This window comes from Thermobia domestica, chromosome 8, assembly GCF_964235325.1.
Source record: "Thermobia domestica chromosome 8, izTheDome1.hap1.1, whole genome shotgun sequence".
Taxonomy (NCBI): Eukaryota; Metazoa; Arthropoda; class Insecta; order Zygentoma; family Lepismatidae; genus Thermobia; species Thermobia domestica.
The window spans coordinates 132,724,415-132,742,616 of record NC_137461.1 but is presented as its reverse complement, the minus strand read 5'-3'; the positions used below and the strand labels follow the sequence as shown (position 1 = coordinate 132,742,616).

Sequence of the window (18,202 nt, the reverse complement as noted above, 5' to 3'; positions counted from 1 at the left end):
AGCCTCGCTGCTGAACGGGACGTTAACCCAAAATCAACTCAACTCAGCTCTTCTGTTAGTTCGTTGAAGTAGCGTCCTTTTGTAATACCAAGAAATTATGAGATATGGACCTATAGTTTAAGTTGGAATCCGAACCATCGTAATGCGTTTAATATATTTTCCCACCGAGAATCGAACCCGGGACACCGTGCATTATAACAGATTACTGTATTAGACTTGGTACTATTGAAAACTTTGCGTATAATGAGATTAAAAATTAGTCTATTTTGGGTAATATAATTCATAAAAAAAATTATTTCGTTCCAAGTTTGGATGTTTTTCCCCTTGGTATAAAATCTCGAAGTTCTGTTCTACTCGGCACGACAACACTTAAAAAAAAAAGTTTATCCGCATAAGAACAATAAAAAGAAGTGAGGTAAAAAAGAAAGGAGCAGGTGAAGAAAAGAATGGCTTCATGAAATGCCCAACCTTTTTATTTTTTGGTTGAACCTCTCCCCCACTCCTCTCTTCCTAAACTTTCATGAAAGCAATTTTCCGCGTCACATCTCGAAGGTTCTTGTGTTTCGTATGGAACGATCGATCTTCTCCGTGTAATAGTCACAGATGCTTTCGTTCTCTTTACAATCGATTTATATCACCCTTACCTCCCTCTTCTATATTCCACCTTTCCTGTAATCGTGTAAAATCCATGTATGAAATACCATTGATCTGTGGAGAAAGAATTTCATACATTTCCTTTGTTTATACCAGAAAATAGAACTAGTTGTTCTAAATGTAGTTGAAATAATTGAAAGGTGAAGAGTACAACCCACATCGTTTACATTCTCTACAATAATAACAATAAATAGATTTTAAGTATCCTGATAATAAACAGTCAAATTATTATATGTCACTACCTGCGCTATCACATATTAGTACTGTATAACGAAGTCCTTAAGTTATTGAAAATGAAATGAAATGAAATATTTAAGTTTTACGTCCCACTGTTATGCCAGGTAGGCTAAAGGAGACGGTGATGATGACAAATGAATGAAATGGTGGAATGAAGAAAAGTGGAAGGAAACGGGAGAATACCGAGAAAACCACGCACACAGTGTTTGTTCACCACAAAGTTCACTTGGCGCGAGCTGTGATCGAATTACCTTAAGTGATTGAATAAATATGGTATATGTAGTTTGGCGTGTTTGATGGGCAAACCCAAAAGAAAAAAAATATTAATTAAACCCAATTTAACCTATAGTATACAACGGGGAGAGTTGCCATATATTTCAGAAAAAAGGAAGACTTTTTAGCGATATATGATATTCATATATGTTTTATAGAGAAAAACGTACCAGAAAAAAACGTATGATCTGGCAACCCTAATATCAGGTCATATCTCACGGAAACAACTATTGGCGTTTTATCAAATAGTCACGATCGCTTTATAATCAACTCATTTCGGTAATTTGCATCCAAGTCATGGAACTCCTTCCAAGAGTCTTGTTTCTATTTGTGCTTCTGCCCTCTGACCTTTTCTCGCGCTAAAATAATGTTTCGTATGATGTTTCTACTCTTCCTGCTCCCGCGAAAAAGTACCGTGTGGTTTAGGAAATCTGGCATCTGTGAGTTGAATAGGAACACGTGGTGCGTTTACAGGCTTGGTTGTCAAAGGTTCCGCAACAATAGAGATAGTAGCTCTGTCTACAAACATCAAACATTTAACAAGTCTGTATAATCGTACTATTATGACAAAATGATTTGTAACGCATTATTTCCAAATAACCAATATAATAGAACTTGAACATTTGACGTGGTACCGCGTAGCGTAGTCACTAATGCTCTCGCCTTTGGTGCGAGCAGCCCAACCATTCTGACTAAAATTTTCCTGGGTTTTCGTCATTCGAACCAGACAAATGCCGTAATAGTACCTCGCATAATGGTCTCGCTATTTTCTTCCTTATTCCTTTCCTCCACACAAAATTTTCCGAACAATGTGATCGCCGAGGTCCATCGTTCCTCATACGTAACAGACTAATATGACTGAATGCTCGTGCCGTCTGCCGAAAGTCCAGGAATCTAATTCCTAATCCAAACGCTAATCTTTTAATATTTTAGTTCAACATTTAACTATTGGCAACAGTGTGGGCAGTGACCTTGTTCGTCTAGAAACAGCGTAAAGAATGCTACACTAATTCGGGAGTAACCCTCCGTTTCGTTTTGTTTACACCCACGTCCAGTTATCTGACACACACAAGCTTTAAGAATAGGAGGGAAAATTGAACATTTAAGCTCATATTTCTTCGTCAAAATGCCCTCCTAATGCCTACTACACTAGTTTCTCTCTTCATTGCTTTTCTGTTGACATATGCTCGCGTACCCCATTTAACGGAGGAAAGGTTGAGAAAAGAAAATAACTGTCCAAAATTACAATTACACACTCTCATTTTCTTGGAACCTCCTCACCAACTATGTTCAGATTTATAATATACTAGCTAACGTATGCTTGTATGCCATAAATAATATGTTTGGGAACTTATATGACAAATAGTATATCTAAAAACTTACGATATTAAAATGACAGTGTGAGAAACACGATTCAACCTGTGTTAGGTGGTCACTACAAGCTGGCTTTACATCTTTAATGTTCGAAACTGGAGGGCCCGTGCGAGATAAGGCTGTAAAAGCAGGTGCTTAGCGGCTGTACGTATTCGCGAAAAACACACAACAACATGTTGTAGATAGTCTATTGTAATACAAGCTTGCTATGCATTACAATAGAATATTTATGAACTAAATATTTAACGCTGGTTTTATAACATAATTTGTTAAACATTTCTCTTGCTCTGTGAATTAACAGAATTTATCTACATTTTTGAGTGAGCTTATTATTAATCTGAAATGCTTTTAAAAAAAGGAAATTAAGTACATTTTCAAACAAATATGGTTGTGTTCTATGCTCATGGTCATACGGAGAGTGGGACCATTCTCAAAATCACTGTCGGGAAATCGTTCCGTTGCTTTCACTCTCTATATGTACTGTACTTCGCGTAACACTTACATATGCGTCTTGGTTTGGTAGATCTCAGTTCGAGCCAAATTTTAGTTACAATATTCTTTAACCTACAAACGTTGACAATTTGTCATCGAACATATGACTGCTTCAATTTGTCCATCTAATTCTCCTCGAGATAAGCTATATAACATTTATTTTTTGTAGTTAAAATTAAAAGCAGAAGCCCCTGTATGTTTTGGAAAGCAATTCATTACCTTCAATTAAGCACAAAGTTACTTAGAACTTTGTCATGCGGTTCAGTTGATACATGTTCACTTCAAGGAGTGTTCTGCTTTCACGAATATTTAATTCTTCAATGAAACAGCAACAGCATTGTGAGTAAAAGAAAAAACAATTATAATTCTAATTCTTTTCTTCTTTGCTTTTTCCGCAAATAATACAATGTAGACATATCCATTTATTAGCACTATGAAGAAAAGTTTTCAATCTACTGAGCATACACTGACGACCCAAAGCATTATGACCTTCCGCTACTTCTTGAACGAAGTCGCTGAGTTAATGTAAGAGGCTCTGGCACAGCGGGACCACTTGCCAAACAGCGACAGGGATCTCACTCGATTAGTCAGTATGATGTTTGTGCGTAGAATTGGGGAAGATCGGCGATATATCAGAGTTCGATAGAGCCCAGATTATGATGGTCAGACAACTTCGAAAGATCATAATTGGAAATAGTGCGACTTGTCGAGTGTTTGTGAGCTGCCGTGACCAGTATCTTCCAAAATTGGGAAATGGACGGTGAAACTAGCACCAAACGACATGGAATGGGACGGCCACATCTCATTAAAGAAGACAAATGTTGTAGATTGTCGAGGTGGGTTGAAGAGGATAAGGTACAATCGAGTCATAATTAACAGTAGACTTTAACAGACTTTAACGGTGGACAAAACACGAACGTGACAAAGCACACAACGAATACGAGTGCTTCAAATGAGAGTATTCGATCCGCAAACGTGTCAGGAGCTCTTCAGTACGGCGACTAGTACAAGACGATGTCTGCCATGAACGTGAATATTAAACTTGAAAAGAATATAAAACTCAATTGATCTGTGTAATCTGACTACATCACACTGACACACTGTGTCTTACATTAAGCCTTAATTCTGCAGCCTAACGCCTCAGGCCACTTGACTGTATCACGCCAGCCACAGATCCACTGTGTCTTATATATAGCCTACATTCTGCAGTATAATGCCTCAGACTACTTCACTACATTACACCAGTACCACTCAGCTACGGTCGTAGTTTAAGCCTAAATTCTGCAGCATAACGCCTCAGACTACTTAACTAAATCACAATAACATAGCTGAGTCACCGTGTCGTACGTTAAGCCTAAATTTTACAGTCTAACATCTCAGAACACTTGACTACATCACGCCACTACTGTTTCTTACGTTAAACCTAAATTGTGCAGCCCAACTTCTTAGAAGATTTAACTACATCACACCGACATCACGGAGTTACCGTGTCTTACGTTAAGCCTAAATTCTGCAGCCTAATGACTCAGATCATTTGAATACATCACATAGGCACTATTGAGCCACTGTATCTTACGTTAAGCCCAAATTCTACTCTAACGCCTCAGAACGTTTGACTACACCACTGAGCCACTGTGTCTTACGTTAAGCCTAAATTCTATCTCCTATATATTGTATTGTTTATATTAGGCACCTCTTATATGTTGCATGACCCTTAACTTGAAACTACATTAAACGTAAATTTAATTTCAATTCTAAAACACTATATAATTTGAGGAAAATCTTAAATTAATTATAGATTCTTTAGACTCTACTGAGATGTCATGGAATTTTATTTTCTTTCTTTAAAAATCTTCTACGTCAAGCACCAGAGTGAAAGAAGTATGAGAAGAACAAGGCAACTCTGATAGGAGCAGAGCGGACAACTTCTGTGAATTCGTATTTTCCTCAGAGACAGAAGACAAATAAAGATGTCAAAGTATGTATGAGTGTATATAAAGAAGAGATTTTAGTTTTAATATTATTAATAATAATAATAGCAGTATCTATAAAAGAGAGTTTCTATTCACATTCGGCTCTTCTCGAAAGAGTCTTGTTCTACCATTTTCCGTTCTAAATGGGGAAAAATATAGAGAGAAACAGTTGGTTGTTTGAATATCATGGTTGTCTCCCTGAGAGTTCAAGTTTTAATTAGCAATTAAAGTGCAGTTTCATGTGAATCTCTTCTTTTCTTTTTTCTGAGGAAGATACGAATGGCAAGAGGAGGGTCGAACTTTCCAGTTGCAAGTCCTTGTATGCTCTTCTTCCATCTTCTTCCTTCTACTTTCTTTTCTTTTTTTTTTTTTGTACACACGAAAAGAACTAAACATGGTCTTTTATTTTTAATTTTTCTTTGTTCGCTCAATCGTATAAGTAGACCATATTTCTCATCTTTTATGACATTTCACGAAAATTAGTTCTAAAGTATAATTTCTGGGAATCTGACGAGGATAATTAACTAGGATACACCTACTAACATCCTTTCTACACTTCGATGATAAAAGGAGAAAAAAACTATATTGACTGAATAGCATTCCATGAAAATAGCCTTGGTATATATATATATTCTTGTTCTCTTTCTCTTACATTTATAAGGACAAATTAATGTCTTTGGTTTACTAAAACTCTTTTTCTTATATATTTACCAGGTCCGTGTGTCCGTTCATCCCTCCGTCCGTGTGACAAAAAGTCTCAAGAACTACTTCATGAATCACCAGTAAATTAGGTCACGATTTAGAGGGTCAAAATTTAGGAATCGAGGCCGTTAATAGAAATGAAATCTTTGATTTTATGTCCCACGATTATTCCGGTTAGGCTAAAAGAGACTGTGATGATGATAAATGAATGAAATGGTGGAATGAAGAAAGTGGGAGGAAACTGGAGAACCACAAGAAGACTCACGAGCACGGTGTTTGTCCACCACACGGCGCGATCTGTGATCGGACCAGGGACTCCGAGCACCGGAGGTGAACGCTCTACCACTGGGCCATCGCGCATCGTTAATAGAGGCTATATTAAAGCCGGAAATGGTAGAAATCAACCAATTCCAGATTTTACATCCATCACTATAGAGCAAAAACGGTAATAGGTAGTGAAAAGTGGTTTTCTACAATCGATTAAGTATCGATTAAGCATTAAGCTGGAACTGTTTTTTCTTTTTATCATTTCACTTTCACGGTACAACGTATGGGAGGAAGAGGTTGTGACATTTCAAAATAATCGAAATTGACCGATATTGCTGTCGAATCCATAGTTTTTCGGGGGGGGGGGATCGCTGAGATGACCAATGATACTTCCGATGTAATTTAAATCCAAATTCAGCCCCGCAACTTGGAGATGGAGCGATATGTAAAAATGATTGACAATGACCGATATTTAGTGCCGAATCCATAGTTTTGGGGTCGCTGAGATTAAGAGTGACACACCCGATGCAATTTAAATCAAAATTCAGCCCACAATAGTAATGTTTAATTGAAGACCTGAATTGCATAACATCCCAAGTCCACTCTGTTTCTTCGTATTTTGCGTTTTTTGTTTTCTATATTAGCACCTATTTTTTAAGGTCTATTCACTTGCATAATACATAAATCAAAATTAAAAAAAAAATAAATACAAAATAATTTCAGCTAAACAGAAAAGCATGCCAGATATAATCTTCTTGTCTTTGCTCTAAAATCAGAAAAGTCCTCAGATGGACTTGAAATGTTTTCCAATTCAGGTTTTCAATTTTTACTATCATTTTTATCAAACACATGACATAAAGAATTGTGCGTTTAAAGTTTTTATTTCAATCCAGCAAAAACTAAAATAAAGTGTTACGGTTTCGATAACTTAACGTCATCTTCATCAGACATCAGAGTTAGTCTGTACACACGATCGCAGCCGTAACTCTCTACTTTTTAGTTTTAATATACTCTGGTCAGAGAAGTTTTAGTTGTTCTTGTACTAGTAAGTTCCAGAATCTTGGTGGATAGAGCTAAATGAAATGTTTTACGAGGAAATGCTTCAGTATCAGTTTTATCTTAATAAGTGCTTTGGTTACCTTACAGCATTGATTTAACTATAGAAAATATCTTTTTTCTCGAATTTCTCGAAATAGTCCAGGAAATCTAGAGCAACTTTACCCTCAACCTGGGCAAAATTGCAACCTTTAGTTTTACACCTGTATTTTGTTTAGGTACCCCACCTGATGAAAATATCCAAAATCCGACAAAATCGGACCACGGGAACACCTCCAAAAACGGGTTTCAAAATGGCGGACCATGGTTTTTCGAAAAAATCGTAGACCTTTACGTTGGCGGCTCTAGTAGTCCTCTTAATTGACTCAGAGACATGAATGATACCTCGTTGAAACACTCATAGACAACAAATGCCAACGAAGTGACTTTTGTACCCATCATGCCCAACCCCTAGAAAAAGAAGAAGAAGAAAGTTTATTTTTTTGTTTTTTCTCTTCTAAATTGATATTTCTTGGACCCTTGCAACACGGTACGTCCTCATACGCCTTCAGAAAAATTCCCACGCGTAGACCAGATATTGGTAACAATAACATTAAAAAATGAAGGACGTAGGTTCAACAGTAAGGGAGATAAAAATTCGGAACCGTGGACCAAGGAGAGTCACTCTGTATATTTTTTACAGTGGTCTAACTTCTGTTTCTTAGATCTAGCATCCTCCCTAATTGTCACAGGGACATGGAGCATACCGCATTGGAAAGCTTATGGAACCCCCTTGCCAACGACGTATCGTTTGTGTCCCCTGTGCCCAACCTGTAGAAAAAGAAGAAGAAGAAACCTTGAAAAAAGAAGGGACTGATCACATTGCATATGACAGACGGCACATGAAGCGTCAACTAATGGAGTACTTCGGTGACAAAATTATAATTTCTAGTGACAGTGAAAAAAACGACTTCATTACACTTCGAGAAACTGCCAATCACATTCTACGGGCATATCGTGATTTGCCACGAGAGTATGATGAAGAAAAGGAAAAACATAGAATCATAGAAACCGCAGCTCGACTGATCAAAAGCGACATAAAATCCAAACTACAATCTGGAAGTGATACATATCCTTCACCCAGCGAGTTGACCATTCAGGAATCCCTTCAGTACATTCCACCTAGCCTTAAACTATTCTGTGCCACACTTTTTGCCGGAAAGGACAATGAAACAAAAATAGCATCGATTGGCCAGTGTTTGATGCAAGCAGCCAGACCAAGAGCTATATTAGCTCCTCTGCAGTTAGGTGTTGCTGTGCAGCTGCAACACCACTATCGATCGAAACACCTGATTGACACGCTACATCACCTGGGATTTTGCTCTTCATACGCGGAAGTGCAGCGGTTTGAACGCTGTGCTGCAAGTACATTTGGTAATCGTGTGACCGAAATGTCAGCAGACCAGACTCTCCTCTTTGCAGCGGATAACTTAGACCATAATCTCCAAACGCTGAGTGGCTTAGGCACATTCCATGGTATGGGAATGTTGGAGGCCATTACTCCATCCACTACTACCAGTCTAACCATTCTTCGGAAGCCTGTCTCTGATGCTGATGTGAAGTCCCTTGCAAGTGTTCCCATTCATGCATACACTGAAGCCAGGGCTATTCTTGAAAAGGTCAACTGTGAACTGGTAACAGCACCATCACCAAACGAAAGCTCCCTGGACATTTTGTGGAAACTTTCCTGGCACTTTCCTTCACGCACTCCAAACTGGTCAGGAATGATGCAGGCCATTCACGCAGATCCATCTCTTCATCATCCAGGGAAATCCACTGTTCTCTGCTTACCGATTATTGACCTCCCTCCATCTGATATGTCATGCATCTATTCCACTTTAGTGTACCTGAATAATCTTGCGAGAAAATATAAAGTCACACCAATCATCACCTTAGACCAACCACTGTTTTGGAAAGCTTCACGTATCCTGCATGACAGAGCACATAACACCAGTATTAAGGACACGGTTCTCCTGTTGGGCTCATTTCATACTCTGATGACCCTTCTAGGAGCAATTGGTTCCCTGATGGATGGTTCAGGCTTATGTGAAATCTTGCATGAGGTTTATGGAGAAAATTCGGTTGTACATATGTTAAGTGGCAAGTCCGTAGCAAGAGCCTTCCGTGCGCACATGATGGTTGACCTCGCATTAAGTGCATTGCTTGTGGAGAATGTTTTTCTGGAGACCAATAACGGAATACACAGAACTATCAACGATGCTTACTCTCTCTACCAGAGTCTGATGTCGGGTGAGATTAATGTAACTGGAGCTAGTTCTTCACCTCTTCTTTAAGAAGCCCAGAAAAAAAAATAGGAGAACGAAAGTCAGAACTTATTAACACATCAAAAACAAGTCAGTTGTGGCTTGCATACCAGCGCATGTTGACTACAGCAAGGAAACTTGTGGCAGTAGACCGAACAGGAAGCTGGGAGGATCACCTTGATGCTATAGCAGAGTGCATTCCCATATTCGCTGCAGCAGGACACTTCAATTATTTGAAGTCGACATGCTTGTACCTGCAAACAATGTTAACGCTGCCATCGGTTAATCCAACAGTTCACGAAAGCTTTCAAAATGGGTTCGGAGTTATTAGAAGAAGCAACCGTTATTGGGCTGGGTTGTCTTCTGATCTAGTCATAGAGCAGGTTCTGATGAGATCGCTAAAATCCACTGGAGGTCTAACCCATGGGAGTGGAATGTCGGAGATGCAACGATCTTTGTGGGTGTTCTCAATGCCAGCATGCTCCGAGTATAATCTGACGATGCAAACTCTTACTCACACTAGCGTAAGTCACTAGCGAACAACATAAAAAGCCGAAACGTCAAGAATGCCACGTGATATCAGTGACACACATCGCATTCTTGCACGACTGCAGCCCATCTCACCATTTGACGGAGACAAATCATTCAGAAACATTGTCACTCGCGTCATAGCGGATTCCTCGGTCAACGTCCATAATTTATTTTCAGTTGGGGAAGAGTTTGCAAAGAAACTATCCGGCAAAGACCTGTTCACTGTGAAGTGGAAGCGTGCTGATAAAGTCAAAACTCTAGCATCCGCGAGTAGTGTTAAAATCAGCAACGATATCTCCGTCGATTCGAATCTTTTGTTTTAAAGACTGTTAGTTGTCGCTAATGCAGGCACCACATCTTTAGAGGAGACCTTAGCTCATGAATTATGTGCCTACCCACCAGCTTTATTTGAGTCACCCAGCATGATGCGTAAGGCAGACAGCCCCACTGGCCCATGTGATACTAGAGTTCAGCAAGCAGCAGACCGCACAGTTTGAGGAAACGGAGCCAGACAATATTCTGTATGTCTTAGACGGACGATCTTTGTTACATAGACTACAATGGTGTAAAGGCAGCTCGTACGACAATATCGCTGCATCATTTGCTGAGTATATAGTTCGTAAATATGGCACATCAACCATCGTGTTTGATGGGCATGGATCACCATCAACGAAAGATGTCACACACCGCCGTCGAGCTGGATCCTGTGCTGGTCCAACAGTGCATTTTATGCCATCGATGGAATTCGTGGGCAAAAAGGACAGCTTCTTGTCCAACAAAAGTAATAAGGAGCAAATTATCGACCTCATAACAGTCCACCTAGAGAATGTAGGTTGCACAGTGCTTCACGCTGACGGAGATGCTGATGTTCTGATAGCCACAACAGCAGCCACAGCTTCCAAAACCTATCACACTTTTGTGATTGGAGAAGACACAGACGTACTACTTTTACTCCTATATTACTCACAACCGACTCCATTCCGCCTCGTCTACCGCAGTGACATAAATACAAGAAAAAACGTTAAGCCCGATTATGACATACACCTAACTCGTGAAAGTCTCAGTCCCAGCTTGTGTGAACATCTCCTCCTTTTGCATGCCTTTACTGGTTGCGACAGCACATCACGAGTGTATGGGCTTGGAAAGCAGAAGGCATTTATAAAAATGCAGAAAGACTCTAGACTTCGAGAAATAGCTTCTGTATTTTGTTTTCCTGGCCAGCCAGCAAGCGCAATAATCGAAGCCGGGCATAAAGCAATGGTTCTATTGTTTGGGGGTGATGATCACATCGACCTCACTCGTCTTAGACATCGCGTGTTCAGTGCAAAAGTCAGAACAACCAAATGTTTCGTAGCTCCAGAAAGACTGCCACCAACTGCGTCTTCCACCAAATTCCACTCTCTTCGCACCTATCACCAGGTCCAGGTCGAAACCTGCAAACGCTACAGAATGGGGCTGGCAAGAAAGGAATGGTGAGCTCCACCCAATCTTATGTGATCTACCACCAGCTCCAGCGAATTTGCTCACCATTATTCATTGCAACTGTGTTACCGGGTGTGCAACAACGCATTGTACTTGCAGAAAGCATGGCCTTCCATGTGCTATTGCTTGTGGTGTCTGCCAAGAAACTGAATGTTTTAACTGTTTAAATGAATATAGTGAGGACAGTGTTAGCGTAGGCGATGACGATGTAGATGTGTAATTAGCCTCCAAAAGTCTTTCGTCTTCCCATTCTTTTGCTTTCGAATATTTTTGCTTTATATATAGGTGTTATGTTTCTATAAAACGAATTGTCTTGTACACTGTATTATGGTATGACCTTCTATTTGCTATTTCTTGTGGTGTGTGCCAAGAAACTGAATGTTTTAAATGTTTAAATGAATATGGTGAGGACAGTGTTAGCTTAGGCAATGACGATGTAGATGTGTAATTTTCCTCCCAAAGTCTTTCGTTATTCCCATTCTTTTGCTTAAGAATATTTTTGTTTTATGTATAGTACTTATATTAAAGCGACCTTTGATTTAAAGAAAGAAACAAGATTTTTTCAAGCATACAACGATTATCAGGGTTGCCAGAGCCCAAGAAAGGTAAAAGTGTAGATTTTCCCAATTTTTTCAAGGTTTCTTCTTCTTTTTCTACAGGTTGGGCACAGGGGACACAAACGATACGTCGTTGGCAAGGGGGTTCCATAAGCTTTCCAATGCGGTATGCTTCATGTCCCTGTGACAATTAGGGAGGATGCTAGATCTAAGAAACAGAAGTTAGACCACTGTAAAAAATATACAGAGTGACCCTCCTTGGTCCGCGGTTCCGAATTTTTATCTCCCTTACTGTTAAACCTACGTCCTTCATTTTTTAATGTTATTGTTACCAATATCTGGTCTACGCGTGGGAATTTTTCTGAAGGCGTATGAGGACGTACAGTGTTGCAAGGGTCCAAGAAATATCAATTTAGAAGAGAAAAAACAAAAAAATAAACTTTCTTCTTCTTTTTCTAGGGGTTGGGCATGATGGATACAAAAGTCACTTCGTTGGCATTTGTTGTCTATGAGTGTTTCAACGAGGTATCATTCATGTCTCTGAGTCAATTAAGAGGACTACTAGAGCCGCCAACGTAAAGGTCTACGATTTTTTCGAAAAACCATGGTCCGCCATTTTGAAACCCGTTTTTGGAGGTGTTCCCGTGGTCCGATTTTGTCGGATTTTGGATATTTTCATCAGGTGGGGTACCTAAACAAAATACAGGTGTAAAACTAAAGGTTGCAATTTTGCCCAGGTCAAACCGTATTTTGACTCGACTAAAAACTACTCGTACGATTGAGAATTTGTAACCACCCATATCAAAGTATGCAGTTTAAAAACACCTATCAATTTGTATATGTTTCATTTTGGGACATTTTAGTTCTTAAACACTACTAATAACTGTAGTACATTTTCAGTATTATTTACTACAAGTATACTTAATATTAAAATATAAAATTTTTAAGCTCTTCGTATTCGCTAAAGGTAGCTTAATTTTAACCATCAATGCCCTTACATTTATAAAAGTAGAAATGACTAATTTTTTATTTTTTTAAAGGTAGCCGGAGGCTAGCATCCTTTTAGAGGGCTACACCCTTTTTTTAGGTATAGGATGTGAAAGGATGTTATAGATTGTTAGGAACAATGGTTGGGCTGAGTGATTTTCTCTATTGATCCTTTATTATTATTATTATTATTATTATTATTATTATTATTATTATTATTATTATTATTATTATTATCTTAAACCAAGACATTATGATCTTTGCGACCATAATCATGACGTATGGAAAGACATTCTCCATTTATTAGACAGAACTTGCAATGTGGCTTAATTGGCTTCACATATAGAAATACTTGTAATAACAATAACTATCTATCAACGTGTGAGCAACATGAAAGGATATAGAAAATAATCATTATTTGACATGAACGCTGAGAGCTGTAGCGAGCTGAAATGAATTTCTAAGAGATTCAAGATGATATGTGATAATAGGGAATTTGATGAATTCATAAAGTTCTATGGCGGGGTTGGATAGCTGAATATGGTAGGTTATGAGGAAAAGATGCAGTTAAGAGAATTCGCAGCTTTTCGTAAAAGGAAGCAGATGCAGAAATCCAGGTGGGAAAGCCGTATGTGAGAACTGGACGCATAAATGCTTTGTATGTAGTAAGGAGTCGGGTGGAGTCCCCAGATCGTACCTGTGAGGCGCTTGTAGGCGAAGGTTTAGGCGTTGGTAGGTTTTGGCAGCGATGTGCTGCAAATGAGCTTTTCAGGTTAGGTGAGTATCATAAATAAAGCCTTGTAACGATAATGTTTATAAATATGAATATATTGATATGGATAACAGTCCGTATGGTATGATATCATTTTTCTTTATGGTCAGGCCTAAACATTTAACTTGTTAAGTCTTGTGGCCAGACATGTATAAACATTTTTTTGTATACAGTTTGTATATAATACCCAGAGAAGCCATTAACAGTGGATGTAGTCTCAATTATCGAGAATGAATCATGTTAAAAAAATAAAAAAAAATAAAAGGTAAATGCAGAGAATCTTCAGAAAATACATAAGTTTAAATATATTCTATTTTGTGTGTTATCATTGAAACACTTAGTCAGTAAGCTACGTTTTAATTAGTTACAGAAATTCAGGTATAACGAACTTAGGGTAAAATACATGTTATATGTTATTAGGGTGCCAAACTCAAGGGAACTTTTGAGACTAGCTCGAAGTTTAGTACGCCAACCTCAGATCTATAATTTAAAAAAAGTAGTACACGATACTTCGAAATAAAAAGGTGTATAAACCTGTCATAATGAGTGTACCAAATAGTGGTGATAATTCTTGTGATCAAATTGAAGAAATTAACACGTCATCAACAGAATCAATGTCTAGTCTGGCTGAAATGATTCGTTAATTAGGTAGGGTTGCCATATTTTTTTGATCCAAAATATGGACAAGCTTAAAATGACGAACCATCAAGGATACGGTGTCCAAACACAGAATAAATATTTTGAAATTTTTTGCTTAAAAATCGCCCTTTTAGGTTATCATACAATTGTTTACTGTAATACTTTCGAGTACAACACTATTGGAAACTAACGTGTTTCATATATTTTTCATTAAAACACATAATAAATCATGCAATTAAATTACGTATATTAATCTAACCACAATAATTATGGAATGGAAAAATGAGAACCCTTTTAAATTTCTAACTCGAAATTCCCAACTCGAAAATTTTCGGGCAGTTCTAAAAATTGTCAAATACGGACATTTTCCTATTTCATGCTTCGTACGATACGGACACGTACACGGATCCAAAAATACAAACAGTCCGTACAAAATACGGACATATGGCAATCCTATAATTAGGGCAATTGATGACCGAAAAATTAGAACAAAGTGATGCCCATATGGAACAGATAACACAAAAGTTGGAACAAAATTATACTCGGAATGAACACATGACCCAGCAATGGCAGAAGGAGTGGATGCCTATTGAAGAAATAACTGAGCAAGTGACAGAAAGAGTGGCTGCCCAGATTGGACATAGGTTTCAGCAAGTAATAGAACAAAATTATGACCGGATTGAACAAATAACTCAGCAAGTGATTCAATGACTAACACACTAGAAGTTAAAAATTAAGCGGATGTAGTACATTGGTAGTTTACAAGACAGAAACTTAGAAAAAAGTGCAAGATGCAGTGTAAGCAGTTGAAGTAATTGATAATGAGATTAGTGAATCGTAAGAGCTGGTCGCGAACACCAATAGGAGGATGAAAACCTGCTTACAAGCAATGTACAGAACATGGCACAATCAGATCCGACTCAAACTTCGCCCAGAGAACATATAATAGAACAGAAGAAAAAATGTCAAATTGGAGCTGCCCCCATACAGAAACACCGGAGATATGCTCCGCAACATAACGCACCACGCGACAATATGATATAAGGTAAACATCGCAAGATACCCGTTTATGTCGGAAACGGAAAGGATGGACAGCACCAGGATATCAAGGTATTTGATATGCTATAACATTGGCTTGGCGGCCATCTTGAAAGCCGCCATCTTGGATATAGCGTAAGGTATTGAAATGAGAAGCGGGGTGTATGATATATCAATGTAAGGTAAAATGCAAAAGGAAAACCAATGATGAAACCGCGAAAAACATATGTGTATTGGTATGGACGGGACGAAGTGTAGAAGGCTCGGGCAAAACAAACGTGTATTCGAAGGGCAGAATAATAGGGCAAGACCCCACGATAAATGGTACGCGACAAGTAACTGCAACAGCGTCTGTGCATGGAAGTGCATCCACCTTGACAGATTATGCCTTCCAAGGATATTGGGATTCCGTTTGGTACAGTGAAAACCACAATTGCAACCCGCGATACGAGCACTCGTTTGGAGACTACATAAGCTACAAAGGACTATCTCTTATGGAACAGCAATTCGGCACCTCACTCCGGAGTGTAGGACATATCGTCTTGGATTGGTGATCAAAAGCACAACCTACCTGTGATTGAAGCCCACTTCTGGATATCGTTTTGTACGTTTCTTGTTCAATTTTCTTGCTATTTCGTGTAAGCAAAAGGACATTTCGGCCCACGTTTGTATAAACAGCACTATCTGAAACAAAGCGTGTACACAGAGAAAGACCAGCAATTTCTAGCTTACATTTATTTACGATTGCTTATTTTCCTTTGCGCGGTTTGCTGCACTGTTTCGCGACGGTCTCAAATAGTCACAATATCAGGGAAAGGCAGCATTCTGCATTGACTCCATGAATTCTATGAGTTGTTGCAGTCTCCCATTAGAAGGCTAGTTTACAACACAATGAAACGACTCGAATTGTGTCTACTGGTTTCACTGACACATATGGAACGAAGTGAACGTGACAGCAGGGGCCGGCCAGTGAGAATCTATAGTGTGTTTGTGGCATTCGCAAGCCAAAACGCACAATATTTTGTGTAGTGAATGTGTCCGCAGTATCGTTCATCTACAAACACCAATGTAGAGCTGCAATGGTGAACCCTCTGTATGTGGTGTTACTGACGCAAAGTGTACTTCTAAAGCAAGTGTAAGCCCAATCGGCAGAACCGACAGTGGACGATGTAACAGAAGTGTACGTGGATGAGACTTTCGGGACCAGTAGACACAATTCGAGTCGTTTCATTGTGTGGTAAAGTAGCCTTCTCGTGGGAGACTACAACAACTCAGGGAACCCATCGAGTCAATGCAGAATACTGCCTTTCCCTGATATTGTGACTGTTTGTGACCGTCGTAAAACAGTGTAGCAAACCGTGCAAAGGAAAAGATACATTCGTAAAGAAATGTAAGCTAGAACAGGACTGGCCTTTTTCACCCGTACAAACTTTGTTTCAGATAGTGTTGTTTAAACAAACGTGGGCCGAAATGCCTCTTGTTCACACGAAACAGCAAGAAAATTGAACAAGAAACGTACAAAATGGTGTCCAGGAGTGGGCTTCAATCACAGGTAGGTTGTGCTTTTGATCACCAATCCAAGATGATATATCCTACTCTCCGGAGTGAGGTGCCGAATTGCTGTTCCATAAGAGATAGTCCTTTGTAGCTTATGTGGTCTCCAAACGAGTGCTCGTATCGCGGGTTGCAATTGTGGTTTTCACTGTCCCAAACGAAACCCCAATATCCTTGGAAGGCATAATTTGTCAAGGCGGATGCACTTCCATGCACAGACACTGTTGCAGTTACTTGTCGCGTACCATTTATCGTGGAGTCTTGCCCTATTATTCTGCCCTTCGAATGAACGTTTGTTTTTCCCGAGTGTTCTACACTTCGTCCCGTTCATACCATCACAATATGTTTTTCGCGGTTACATCATTGGTTTTCGTTTTGCATTTTACCTTACATTGATATATCATACACCCCGCTTCTCTTTTCAATACCTTACGCTATATCCAAGATGGCGGCTTTCAAGATGGCCGCCAAGTCAGTGTTATAGCATATCAAATATCTTGATATCCTGGTGCTGTCCATCCTTTCCGTTTCCGACATAATCGGGTATCTTGCGATGTTTACCTTATATCATATTGTCGCGTGGTGCGTTATGTTGCGGAGCATATCTCCGGTGTTTCTGTATGGGGGTAGCTCCAAGTTGGCGTTTTTCTTCTTTTCTATGTTCTCTAGGCAAAGTTTGAGTCGGATCTGATTGTGCCTTGTTCTGTACATTGCTTGTTAGTAGAATGGAATGATACGATGACAAGGGAAATGTAAATAAAGTCTGTTAACAAGAATGCGTTTCGAAAATGTTGCAGAAAGCAATCACTAATTGGATTGTATGATAAAATGATACAGAAGTAGCTGGTTTGTTAGGTTTAAGAAACATTAAAATCTTTAAAGTTTTCCAGTTGGCGGAAATGAGAGCGATACATAAAATGAAAGTAAAAATATTGGCTATCAGGAGGAGTAAACAGAACAGACTCTCCTTAATATGATGGTAGGTGATAAGGGTCATGTCTGGAGCAGTGTTACCTTTGTGAGCTGTGATTTCTCAAATTTCTGGAACTTCAATTTGTGTGATAAGTATGTGATGAGTTTTTAAGGTATGCTCTAGACTGAGTTGAAGATGAGGAGAGTCGACATTAAAACTGTATGCAGGATGGTGTCGTTCAGATCTTTCAGGAAGAAATAGCCTGAAGATGGTTTGGCAAAGTCGTCAGATTTGGCACTTTCAGAGATGAGTGGATGATCACTATCAATGAGTGCATAAGGTGTTTGAGTAAGTTTGCCAGTCAATGCATTAAGTCTCTTCCAGTATTTGGTAGGAAT

At 39.0% G+C, this 18,202-nt stretch overlaps 1 protein-coding gene across 1 annotated transcript in view; it reads right to left on the bottom strand.

Annotated features, from left to right (window-relative positions):
- LOC145693213 (uncharacterized) overlaps positions 1 to 18,202 on the bottom strand; it is a 580,380-nt gene that overhangs the window by 265,035 nt on the left and 297,143 nt on the right. The window lies entirely within an intron of this gene.